Below are 13,220 nucleotides of genomic sequence, written 5' to 3'. Positions count from 1 at the left end.
TTATGAACAATTTCAACTTATGAACAAGCACTCGGAACGTAACTCATTTGTAAGTAGGGGAGCGTCTGTACTGCTTATGGTTATTGGGTGGGGTGGAGAAATCCACGGATGGGGTTTTAAATGAGCATGACTTGATATGACCTTATTCAATAACCTTTTATAGGAATAATTAAAGCGACTTTTTAATTCACTTATCAGCAATTGTAAGGATTTTATAAGTCTAATAGATACGCTCTTTTCTCTTTATTGACGGAGCACATTCAAACCAGAGGTGAAGCTAATCCATTCGTAAAAAAACTGCCATTCAACTAAAATCCTACTTTTGCACCCACTATTGTGAAGAACAAGATTACAATTTAAGCCTATTTCCAAGTCCCGAATCAATTCGAGACAATCACCATGGAAAAAATATAGAAAAGGCAAGACAAATGCTTTCGGCATATTCCAGCTGAGTTCAAACATACATGGCATCGACATTTATCCTTTCTCCGAAATGTATGACCTCCTGCACTTATATCGCGACTACTTTCCAATCCTTTGTGCAACTATAGTACTAAAAAGGATAATGATGGTCAAGAGGCCATGCATAGGAGTTTGGGGACTTTCAAATTCCGAAACAATGAGGAAGGGCTAACAATGTGACAGTTCCAGAGGTTAGCCAATCATTGTGTGAAGATTACACATTCTGATGTGAATGTCGATAGGTTAAGATACATATGCAGTGGCTAATGAAGTTGAGTCATACGTTTAGCTCCCGGACTATCCACCCTTGTAACCTCTTGTCATTCTCTTTTTACCACTTATCTAAAAACCAAATATATTCAGGTAGTCTTTTCTACATTGTGTTCTATGACACTTGACAGCTGACACTTTTTTTGCTAAGCAAGTTAAACAAGCTACATTTTTTCTATTCATCTCGACGCCAGTCATTCTCTGGGTCACCATTTCTCAAAGCTCTCAAGTTTCTTGTGACCAAATCTCAGGGTTCTCCATTTCCTTCCTGTCAATGCTCATCCAATAACTAAACTCACTTGCATCTTTTTAACACATGAATCCCCAAAGGAGAATATTTTGTACCAATGAATACAAATGTGAGTCATGTTTTGCGCAAGGCCAAACACCGTCTCAATTATATTCATTCTTGAATGCTCATGTTCTTTGGTTCTCTTTAGAATTAAGGTAGGTCAAATTGCGCATTTAACATTCATTTCTCAGCTAGTCATTTAGGGCTTTGTCCTCGGAAGAATCTTTTTATCAGCATGTGAAAGGATCACTTTGCCAAAACCAGTACATATGATCCAACTTGATTATGTGGGCAACTCCTACCAACAACTTATGAGTCATGATGCCATATTGGTTTCAGTGTGGTTGTAAATCAGTGTTGCTAGAGACACAAATGGGGTGTTTACAAACTTTGCAACCGCATGTATCTGTATATAAACATGACCAGGATGGAACTATAGTATTCAATTTTCTCGATTTTATACAGTGTTTTTTTTATATAAGTTCATATTACTTCTCGCATACTCTTTATCAAGGGGGTCATACTTGGGTTGGTTCGCGGGCCGCTTTAACGTCAAATTGATTTCACGTGGGCCGGACCATTTTAGATATAATATTTATATATATATTTTTTATAAATGGATTAAAAGAACTAGATTAAGAGCCCTGAATGTTCCGTTTTTTATAAATCTAAAACAATGTTTATTTTAGCTTTTTTTAAACATATTTTTAGATTTTACTAATGATTTTTTTTTAACTAAAAACACAGAAAAATTGGATTAAAAATGACAATTATTGATTTAAAACTCATGATTGGCTTTCCTGGGCCACACAAAACAATGCAGCGGGCCAGATTCAGCCCCCGGACCGCCATTTTGACACATATGCTCTTTATCACTAATTATAGAAGCAGAGGGTAAATATTTATATCAGTTATAGCTGTGGTAGTAATTTCAAGGAAGTCTCATCATGTCAGGAAGTATACTTTTATTAGTGTTTTGGGACAAAGCACATGAATCACTAAATAAGGAAAAACAAATATAAATATGCTGAATTTAGCTCAGTTGCTAGATTTAATCAATTTTCCTAAAAGCTGAAGTCATAAAAGAGACTTACAAATTACCATATTTTCCAGACTAAACGTTGCCCTGGAGTATAAATCAATCTACTCAACAAATGACTCACGATTGTTAAAAAAATAAAATAAAATAAAACAGGTCACACCACACAAAATTGCATTTTTAGGATAAGAAATCTATCCTATTTACTCAAATAGCAAAAATAACCAAATCATAAATGAATAATTGCTTTAGTTGCTGTTGAAACTTCCTTTACTAAACAATCCAGTAGTGTTAATTTAATATTCCTTTATATTCACAAACTGCAATATTACTCCACTTCAGCTCAACTTAAGACACATTGTCATTTTTTTCCAACATTTACAGCATGTACATTGCCTTTTTTTCATACTTTTACTTCAGTTTCATGACACAAATGCCTTGTGGGTTGAATTTGAGGATTTTTTTCATAATCAATGTCATGGTGTTGATCTTAAACACAAAGAAAGGCCAATTTAAAAAGGTCATCAATAAATTCCCATGTTTAAACCCCCAAAAACTTCCCCCCTAAAGCCCAATTGATGTATGTAAAGCAACTAGTTGTGGGCACTGTTCTAAATTCCAATCCCTCAAGGAACTGACTTCTGCATGGCCACCTTAAAAACTCAACAAGCTGAACAATGTGAGCACTTTATATAAATTAAAAGAATGAAAAACCTTTTTTCCCCACCTCCATTACTCGCCTCTTTTGCTCAGTTTGATCCCACAAAGCCCCCGGCACCCCCTCAGGAGAGTGAGACTAATGGTGGACAATGCACAATTGTAGCTGGTTGATTTCCTATTACCAGCAGTAGAGGATTCTTTTGTCTGTGGATGTGTAGCATAATGGACTGAACTGTAATGACTGTATTGAGGTGTTTGTGGAAGAGCATCTAAATTTGTTTGTGTTCCACTAAAACCTTTTCCTCTTGGCGTCTGTTCCTAATACTGTCAACACATCAGTGGATACCCAGGGAGCTTGAGTACTGCTGTCGGTGAACCCAATGTGTTCATAACAGATACTGTGAATACAAACCCTGTTGTATCACTTCTTTGGCGCTAGGTTAACCACATTTTCTCATCCTTTTTCCGTGTCAGCTCTCTCCCCTGGTGCAAACCCCGCCCATGGATCTCCTTCATATTTCATGCACTGGGTCCATCATTTCTATTTTCACACCCCGTTCAAATGAAATCTTGCCCTCATCGTCATTTGATTTCCTCAGAGGGCAATGTGACGGGATGAGACGGTTCTTGCCTGTTAGCTGTCCTCTGAACAGATTGCTGGGAAATTTGGGAACTGGTTTGTTGGCAATATGTGGTCCTAGTGGCAAGATTTGAGATATTTGAGGCAGTTTTCCCAACTTTAGCAGAAGAAATTGTACCGTTTAAAGGTTAAAGGCAGAATGTATTACTGAAAGACTGATTTGTAGTTGGAAATTAAGGTAACTGGCAGATGTTGGTCACATAGACAGAATTTGTATCTGTTATAATAAATGTATTATACAGCCCACATTTGGATGTATTTTTGCTAGATTTCGGAAAATATTGTAACAATTGGCACCAGCGGAAAGTCTATCTGGCTGCGGAATAAAACATCTTGATAATTTTCAAAATAAGAGGAAGTGAATAGACGTTAAACAATGCTTCCTGTGATAATGGGCGTGGCTTAAGATTCAAAAGGTATTTTACATTCACAAATCAGTCAATATTGTTGATTCAATATGATTTAAGTTGTCTAAAACCATGCAATTATTTATGACTATACATGTATCCTTTTTAGATATTTGTTATAAAAATAGAGACCTGAAGCACTGTGAGAAAATGGTATATTAGATAATTGGTCATTCTTTATGACTAGATGCGTCCTAAATGATGCCTGTAAATATGGAAAATATTATGGGAAGTAGTTTAATGATGTTTAGGCTTTAAACCCATAGAAAGTAGGACCACCAGCTGTTTGCATGTTATTTTTTTAGATAAAAGTTCAATACTCACAAGCTATTTGATATTGAGGAAGATATCTGTAGAGTAAAGCAGACTTTTATTTATACAAGTTGACATTTTAATAGATACACGTTAAGTATAAAGTAAAAATTCCTTCCAATGTAGTCTTACAATAAGGAATGGATGCAAATATGTTACATTCAAAGTCAGAAGTTAAGGTCAAGCCAATGAATGTATGCAAATATGTGTTCAATATCATGATTATTTTGTTCTTTAACCACATGGAAATGCCAGGGCATTAATGCTTCCTTTTGAAAACTTTAAACATGGTTGCCATGGTGATAGCAGAAATAGCTCTTGGAAAAGACGACTGCCTAGCCCTAACAGATGTTTGTCTTTTAAAAAAAAAAAAAAAAAAGGCTGGTATTCATACATGATTTCTAAAGTCAATCTGGTGTGTCACATGTGCCAGTCAATGGAAAAAAAGGGTGTCACCATTGCATAAATGAATAAATTTAGTATTTTGGGGTTTTAAAGGCTTTAAAGCAAAATATTTCATCCACCAAGAAATGAATGTGCCTATTTGTCCAATCATGTTCTTTTTAAAATATTTTGATGTTTTTTTTCCCATTCTATTCATGTCGTAGTTGAACAGGTTTTTGGTCACGATAATGGTGATATAGGTTTCAAATAATCCATCTTGATTTCATTTTCACTCCCCCAGAAACCTGTAATTTGAACAGGGGTGTGTCCATGTCCATGTGTGTGTGTATGTGTGTGTTCTGGAAGTTTTTATAACATGCCTCCAGTCTTTCATACAAGTTAGGAAATGCCAGCAGGTGTGAGTCTATGTATGTGTGTGTTTTTTGATGTGTGTGTCCAGTTTCCAAAGTGTATGGTTGCTACTGTATTATAGTGTTTGTAGGAGTCTTACTCCTTTAATGAAGCAGGGGGAATAAAAGGAAGTCGGTGGCTGCTCCCTTTTTCTAACACGTGTGTGTGTATGTGTGTGTGTGTGGGTGAACGAAAGCAAGACGGTAACGAAAGCCGATGTGTCATTGACAAAAGACCACATTGGGTTGGATAGAATAATATAGTTGTAGCAACTCTAACAAGCTGCACCTCCCTTTGCTGTCTCTGTGTGGTCCTGACTCATTGCTCTTTCTTCTCAAACACATATATGTAGACATATGTACATAATTTCTGGTCATGTAGCAGCGAGTTTGTAGAAAATTATGGAAAGGTGGAGTTCTGTCAGCATGTGGTACAAATAGTGCGTGGGTTAGTGTGTAACTGGCTTTTATTTGTGTGAAGTGGGCACTCCTAAAACAAAAGGGGTTTCCTGGCTGACTTAACTAAAGGATTAAAATAGGTCTAGTCAGGAAAAGGGAGAGGAAATAAGACATCCTTTAGGATATAGTTGAGAATAAATACACAGAAATACACATCTATAAAAATAAAAGTACAAGACCATTGTGCTCTACACTTGAACTGACATATTTGAGTTTATGAAACTGTATTTTTCAAAGAGAAATAACCCCCAAAGCAAAAGACTTTACTTGTATCTTTTTTGGTAAACTTGACTAAAGTGAGAGGTTAAATTCCGTCGAAGATGAAAAGCTGTGAAACAACACCATTAAAATAAATGCTCAGGCTGTCACTGCATCAATTATGCTGACACTTGTTTTTTCACTCCCACAAGAAGGATAGCTTGACTTGATTCAGTTTCTCCACTTTCCAAACTGTAATGTTTATTTTGGTGCGATTTTCATCCTTTTTTTCCTCGTTGTCTACTGCTCACTCACTTTATACTGTACACTAGCAAGAGAATGGTGTCCCTGATCAATAACTCTAGTCTTGTCTCTTTTATCCGCATTTTTCGCTTCTCTTTTGTCTCCACTTCTTGGTTTCTGACACAGCCATTTATTTGAGACCTGAATAATTGCTGTCAGACTACTGCTTTGGCCCCATAAATCGGCTATATCTTTTCCCCACTAAGTGTGTTATTGCTAAAGTCCGTGTGATGATAGGTGGGAAACAGACATGAAGTGGCGTTGAATTCAAACACAGCAGAGGGAGCCAATTGTTGCTCTACTATCTCTTTCCATTCGGGCCTGCGACTCATACTCAAATGCGACTTATATACCGTATTTTTACGACTATAAGTGGCACTTAAAAGTCTGAAATTTTCTCCAAAATAGACAGGGCACCATATAATCCAGTGTTCTTTATGTATGGGAAAAATAAAATGTGGCATTCTTTGTGGGTGCGCCTTATAATGCAGTGCGCCTAAAAATGCGATGCACCTTATAGTCGTGAAAATAGTGTTTTCGTTTCTCTCTGAACCCCAAAAGCCATTTTTAACGGTACATTTATCGCCAAAAACTGTAAATGCTACATTTACAAGTTCCTATTTTGCTTGTTGTTCTCATTTAACTATTTTTTTTACTATATTTGTCCTTGGTTTCTGACCAGATTAAAAAAAAATACCCCTGCCTAAAATTTAAGATGGAGTCTATCCCAGCCAACTATGGGCAATAGGCCCGAGGACACCTTGAATCGGTTGCCAGCCAATCAGGCAGAAGAAAAACCATTTGCACACAAACTCAACCCAAAGCACAATTTGGAGAAGTTGATCAGCTTACCACGCTTGTTTTGGGAATTTGGTAAGAAGCCAAAGCTGATTCTTCTATATTCTAATTCGAAAAATCTTTTTGGAAGCTCCGACATTCTCACACACTCTTCAACTCACCAACCCCTATTGTTTCCAACTCACACAAAATACAGCAAGCCAATTACCTTACACATGACAAAAAAAAAATCTTAGCTATGACCTGTTCAGGTCAAGTAGAAACAATTAACACTTGTCGTGTCTTGTTTGTAAAAACGGATATTAAAAAAACAATACTGTTAAATATGCAGATGCCATCTTAGTTTACCAAATCTTCCATCATATAGCTCCTCCCCCACGCCAAGATTTTATGCAAAAAAATCCAAAACATCAACAATGGCTGGCTCTATAGGTGACTGTAAAGTAGTGAGAGCTTCATACCTGGAAGTCAATAGCAATTACCGTATTTTCAGGACTATAAGGCGCACTTAAGTCTTAAATTTTCTCCAAAATAGCCAGTGCGTCTTATAATACAGTGCACCTTACAATACAGTGCGCCTTATATATGGAAAATGTCATTCATTGAGGGTGCGCCTTATAGTAATGAAAATACGGTAATTTAAAATGATAGCATTATGAACAGTGTTCGCTTCGAGAAAGACCCCCCTAAAAAATCCCCTGTTTTCTATAGTAAGTACAAAGCACGTTCTTGACTGAGGTGTAAGAAGTGTCGGTGAATGAAGCCTATTGTTCTTTGCCCAACCCCTAACTCCTACACTGCGGCTAACTGGGGGCTTGAGTCTGCCATTCTCTCTGCAGACATCCTGTCGTAACAGCTGCAGTTCTTACAGAACAAATTCACGACATGATGTAGTCCGCATCACAATGTGGGCTTGTGTGTGTATGTGCAATCGTGACCCAATTACAGGGATCTGGGACTGGTTGTTTCCCATGTTTATTTATTCTAAGCAGCATACACAGGAGGGGAGGCAATTCCTGCCCACTGGTCACTCTGATACTTAAGCAAAGGCAAGGTAAAAAGGAGCAAATTTAAAAGCCTATCAAGAGATTAGTGTAAACGACTCAGTGGTGAATAATTACATATTTTCAGTCTACTTGGCTAAAAGTACAGCAGGGAGCAAGTTTGCTTGTCAAGATTATACAAATAAAAATACTTTTTGAAAAGAAGCACATTAAATTTTTAAATCAGTAGCTTCAAACGAAGTAAAAAAGCTACTCTAATACCCGATAATTTAAATATAGTACTTTATTCTTTGGCAGTTTTATTTAAAGTTCATAACTTTAGGTGGTATCACTGCCACTTTTTTAATGTCAAAACGGGCCTAAAAAATATGTTCCATACTTCCATTGCAATGAAAACTGTGATTTATTTACCTTTATCCAAGTGTGGAAATATTTTCAGCAAAATAGATCCATTGGAAAAGGCTTTTTTGCTTCTATTGCCATCAACAAATGACACATTTGACAATGTGGATTGGACTGGAACTATCAGTATACACAGCATGTGAAAGAGCATCACATCATTGGAGTTGATTCAGGTTGAGTGGCAGAGTAACTGACATGGTTAATGGATAGAAAAGCTGTTCAAGTGTTATATGCTCATATTCCTATACACCTGTGATGATTTGGGCTTTTTAGGTGCTGGTTTCATTTGAAAAAAATGATTGTGACTGGAGATCAATCGATATGGGTTTTCCGGGAGCGATTCCGATTTTTAGTAGCTAGAAGAGGTCGATAACTGATATTTGGAGCAATATTCATTTTCAATAAAAGTGTAAAAATACTTTAATTATGAAAGCACTGAACTTCATTGATCGTTAAAAATATTGATTGTGACTGGAGATCAATCGATATGGGTTTTTCAGAAGTGATACCGATTTTTTGTTGCTAGAAGAGGTCGATAACCGATATTCATTTACAATAAAAGTGGAAAAATATTTAATTATGAAAGCACTGAACTTCAATGACCATTTTAAAATCAAACATTTATACACATATAGATATACTAAAGAAATAACCAACTCAAAACGATCTGTTCTAATTATATATGTATATTATATATGTATATCTTAAGAAATATTTTGAGGATTCTTACAACTTGTTTTGATGCATGTTATTGAACACAGAACACTCCTAAAATTCTCATAGCAGTGGTAAGCAACGTAAAGATAGAGTAGTTGATGGGTGAAACACGCTATTTCCAAAACCTGGTGATTGATTAATTGCAGAGAAAGTAAGAATTAGTAGCCATTACAGGCTCTGTTGTATGTTGGAGACTTTCTGATTGACAGCAAGTAGTGCAAGCATCATTCTACAAGCAGCAATTCCTTATTCCCCTTGATAATGCCTGGAGTTGTCTTGTAAATTTCCATAGCATTCACAATTTTTGATTTGTATGCCAGTTTCCTTGCCATATTCACAACATCCTCCATCACTGGGGAGACTTCATCTTCATCTGGCCATACGTCCGTGGATCTTCTTCCTTCCCGCCTTGGTTATTATATCCCCTCCTCCCTTTCCAGTCTCGGCCATGACTCTTTGTGCTCTGTTCTTTGTCAGGCGTAGCTTCCTGAAATTCTTCAAGAGGATGTGATGTTTTGTGATCTCAACAAAAACCTTGCTCCTTGGCTTATTTCATAGTGTACAGTTTATACATTCATTTTTTTCCCGTTACGTTTATCCTAACAAGGGCCGCAGGGGTGTTGAGGGCAATTCCAGCCAACTATGAGAAGCAGACAGGGGACACCCCTGAATTGGTTGCCAGCCAATCACAAGCAGCTCTATTAAAAGCTTATTTTTTATACAGTTAAAAATTAGCCGCATTAGACTACTATAGGGGGAGAGTAAAGGATTATATATGGAAAATAATGCTAATTTAATGAATTTGCGGTTTTAAATAATATTTGGGATTTTCTTTGTAGCATTTTAAAATGCAAATTCTTAGTAATATTTATTAATATAAAGAAATATTTACTGACATTTCAAGCTTTTTCAAATAACGTCATTTTTAAAAAGGCGAATTCATTAATAATGCCAATTTAATGAATTCGCGGATTTAAATAATAATTTGGACTTTCTTTGTAGCATTTTAAAATGCTAATACCTATTACTGTTTATTAATATCACAAAAATATTTACTGACATTTCAAGTTTTTTCAAATATCGACGTTTTAAAAAAAGGGGAATAAATTAATAATGACAATTTAATGAATTTGCGGATTTAAATAATATTCTGGACTTTCTTTGTAGCATTTTAAAATGCAAATTCCTAGTACTGTTTATTAATATAAAAAATAAATATACTGACATTTCAAGCTTTTTCAAATATCGACATTTCAAAAAAGTGGATTGAATTACTGTAGTATATTTTATAACCTTTGAAAAAATCTATTGGAAGAACACAGCCAAAACTGAACATAGTAACACATGCAGTGTTCTGTAGTCATATTTTTAAGCATTACTCAGCAGTAGTATAGTTCTAGCTCATTCCTAATATTATAAAAAGATGACCATTTTCTTATGAGGTGCTAATTCAAGCAATAACTGTCCACTTCTCAATTATTCTGATAGCAACCCCTTATTTGAATTCATGCAGCACACTAGCAAGCCTGCAAGCAGCAGGACACATTGAACGAAGCTGGTTACCTCACTGACACATTAAAGTTGCAGTCTGTCGCCTGCAGCACTTCATCTAACAGCTCATTGTTTTCTGTTCATTCTTTTGCCATTATCCCTCTGCGATATTTCAAAGTCAGCCAAATACGGATCCTTTCCTGAATACATTTTGAACAAAGGATATTTTAATTATGGTAATATTCGAAATATGTTAATTATGTTTCCTGACAAACGCTGTATATCAAGGCATTACAAAAATTCAAACATTTATCCATTTTACTTTGACATTTACAGTTTTCAGATGGGTATACAGTGTTCCCTCGCTTATAGCGGTTAATGGGGACCGGACGTAAGAAACATCGTTATTGGGAGTTGTGAACATTGTTTTTTTGCGCCTGTAAACAGCCATGACGTCATCAATGCGATTCCTGAACTCTCACCATGTTATTGACTATTTCTTTGGCCATTTTTTGATACAATTACTAATTCTTATTGAATATTTTGTTTCCACCTCTTGTAAAATGATGTAATTTATAAATTTAACTTAATATCTTTAAATTTTTTATTTATTTTTTCCTGAAAAAAATCTGCGAAGCTCTGAGTCCGCAATAGCTGAAGCGCGAAGTAGCGAGGGAACACTGTACTGCAATGGGCATCTTTCTTTTGCATATGCAGGTATCAAAAAGTCCATTCACTCTATTATTATTGTTATTACAGTGATGGCAGCTTGGCTCATAGGCTCAGTCATTTTCCCCCCCTCATATTTGGTCATTATTTGCTTGCAAATCCAAGAGACCGTTGTAAATATACAGCGCAATGTGTATTGTTTACTCATGCATATTTATTATCTATGTTTGCGGCCACATTGCATATCTAAGAGGATTACATTTTAAATACACAACAAAGAACAAATGCCCGGCAGTAGAACCCAAAAATGTGAAGAGATAAATCTGCTATCTCATCTTAAATCTGTTAGCAGACGATACAGGTGAAAAGTTTCATTGTGATGGTTTTCTCTAAATATCTTTGTTGAGGCGAGACAACAATTGCTGTGGGTTACAATGGTCTCTGGTCTAATGAAACATTGATGTTTCATTAAAAAGACAAGGCAAAATAGAAAAAAAAACACACAAAAAAATAGATATCCCCTTAAATGTGATTACATGTGGATTTTACAAACACGTCTATAGTGTGAGACGATAACAACATCTACTCAATAGCCTCAGGATAACGATAAAAGGAAAACTTGCACCAGGTGTTGTTGTGTGGGTTGTTAACCAGGTAATATCACATCATGAAACAGCAAATTTGAACATTGGTGGAGGTATTCCCTCCAGTCGAGGTTGTACCATTTTGGATTGCAATCTTCCCAAGGAAAAAATGTTGTATGTTTTGTTTGTGTCCATTCATACATACAATCATTAACGATATCATACTTAAAGACGATTTAGAGCACAGGTGTCAAAGTGGCGGCCCGGGGGCCAAATCTGGCCCGCCGCATCATTTTGTGTGGCCCGGGAAAGTAAATGATGAGTGCTGACTTTCTGTTTTAGGATCAAATTAAAACGAAGAGTAAAGATGTATATTAAATTTCCTGATTTTTTTCCCCCTTTTAAATCAATAATTGTCATTTTTAAATCCATTTTTTCTGTGTTTTTAGTTCAAAAATCATTTGGTAAAATCTAAAAATATATAAAAAAGATAAAATAAACTGTTTTAGATCTATAAAAACTAAATATTCAGGCCTTTTAATCCTTTAATTAAAAAATATCAAAATATTATATCTAAAATGGTCCAGCCCACATGAAATCAATTTGACGTTAAAGCGGCCCGCGAACCAACCCGAGTCTGACACCCTTTATGTAGTGTTCAACCATCCTACCATGCATGTTTTTGGGATTATATTAGATTAGATTAGAACTTTATTTCATCACGTATTCAGGAAATTTCTTGCTTTCAGTACCAAGACAGACACAAGACATTGTAGACCTAGTTAAAAATGTGAGGGGAAACTAGAGTACCCATAGAAAACCCACACAGACAGGAAAAACATACACATTCCTCACAGGAAAGTCTGCCTCCCTGGGTATTTAACCCCTAATCTCAAAAGTGCGAGTCGGACAGGCCAACCAACCCAACACTATCCTGCATTGATGATGTCATGCAGTAATCACATAATTAAAGACTGCTCGGCAACTCTTCATTTGGGTAAATTGTACAAAGTTTACTCGCCTGGCAATAATTACATTTACTTACTGCTGTGTTTGCAGGGTCGATATCAAACAAATTCAGATGAAGAAAGATTTTGTTTTGGCTTATATGGATTTAGTCTCCTTTCTAGCTTTTCATCATTCATGGTGATGGATGACGCTTGGGCATAAGTTTGTGGACGACTGCCGTACCGGCATCCAACCCTTCTATTTAATCAGGCTTGGGACTGGCACTAAAAAAGGGGCTGGCACAAAATTCTTGGGGCTAACTTGCGATTCATTATCCAACACAGCAGTCTGTCAGTCGTATGTTGCCGTAATTTTGCATGCGTGAAAAATCGCTAGTTGAACGGAATTAAAATGTTCATCTCTTGTGTTGTAGTCATTTTTTTTCATAGAAAAGTTTTATGAATAAATTAACTTACTGTTGCCAACATTTTGGAAGAATGTGTAGCAATTATTCCCACAAAAACGCATTGTCATTTTATTCTTTTAATTTGAAGTTGTTTTGTTGCAGGGTGCTGGAGCCTATCTCAGCTGATGTTGGGCGAAAAAGAAGGACTACACCACAACTAAATGGGAATCAATCCCACGCCGCCCACACCGCCTACGCCAAATTCAGTCAAAGGAACCACTGTGCAATCAGGTAAGATACAAATTACTATTATTATTATTATCATATTTAAGTAGTTTTATGAATCAGGTTGGTTTCCGGGCCGC

The 13,220-nt window shown here is 36.1% G+C and overlaps 1 long non-coding RNA gene across 1 annotated transcript in view; it reads left to right on the top strand.

Annotated features, from left to right (window-relative positions):
* Nucleotides 1-13,127, top strand: part of LOC144195838 (uncharacterized) — a 97,529-nt gene extending 84,402 nt beyond the window's left edge. The window contains exon 4 of the long non-coding RNA XR_013326167.1: nucleotides 13,018-13,127. This is a non-coding gene — a long non-coding RNA (uncharacterized LOC144195838). The remainder of the gene's footprint in view (nucleotides 1-13,017) is intronic.
* Nucleotides 13,128-13,220: the final 93 nt, after the last annotated feature.

The sequence above is a fragment of the Stigmatopora nigra genome, chromosome 4 (assembly GCF_051989575.1).
Source record: "Stigmatopora nigra isolate UIUO_SnigA chromosome 4, RoL_Snig_1.1, whole genome shotgun sequence".
In the NCBI taxonomy this organism is placed as follows: Eukaryota; Metazoa; Chordata; class Actinopteri; order Syngnathiformes; family Syngnathidae; genus Stigmatopora; species Stigmatopora nigra.
The sequence above is the reverse complement of the archived record's forward strand: the minus strand, read 5'-3'. Positions and strand labels throughout refer to the sequence as shown.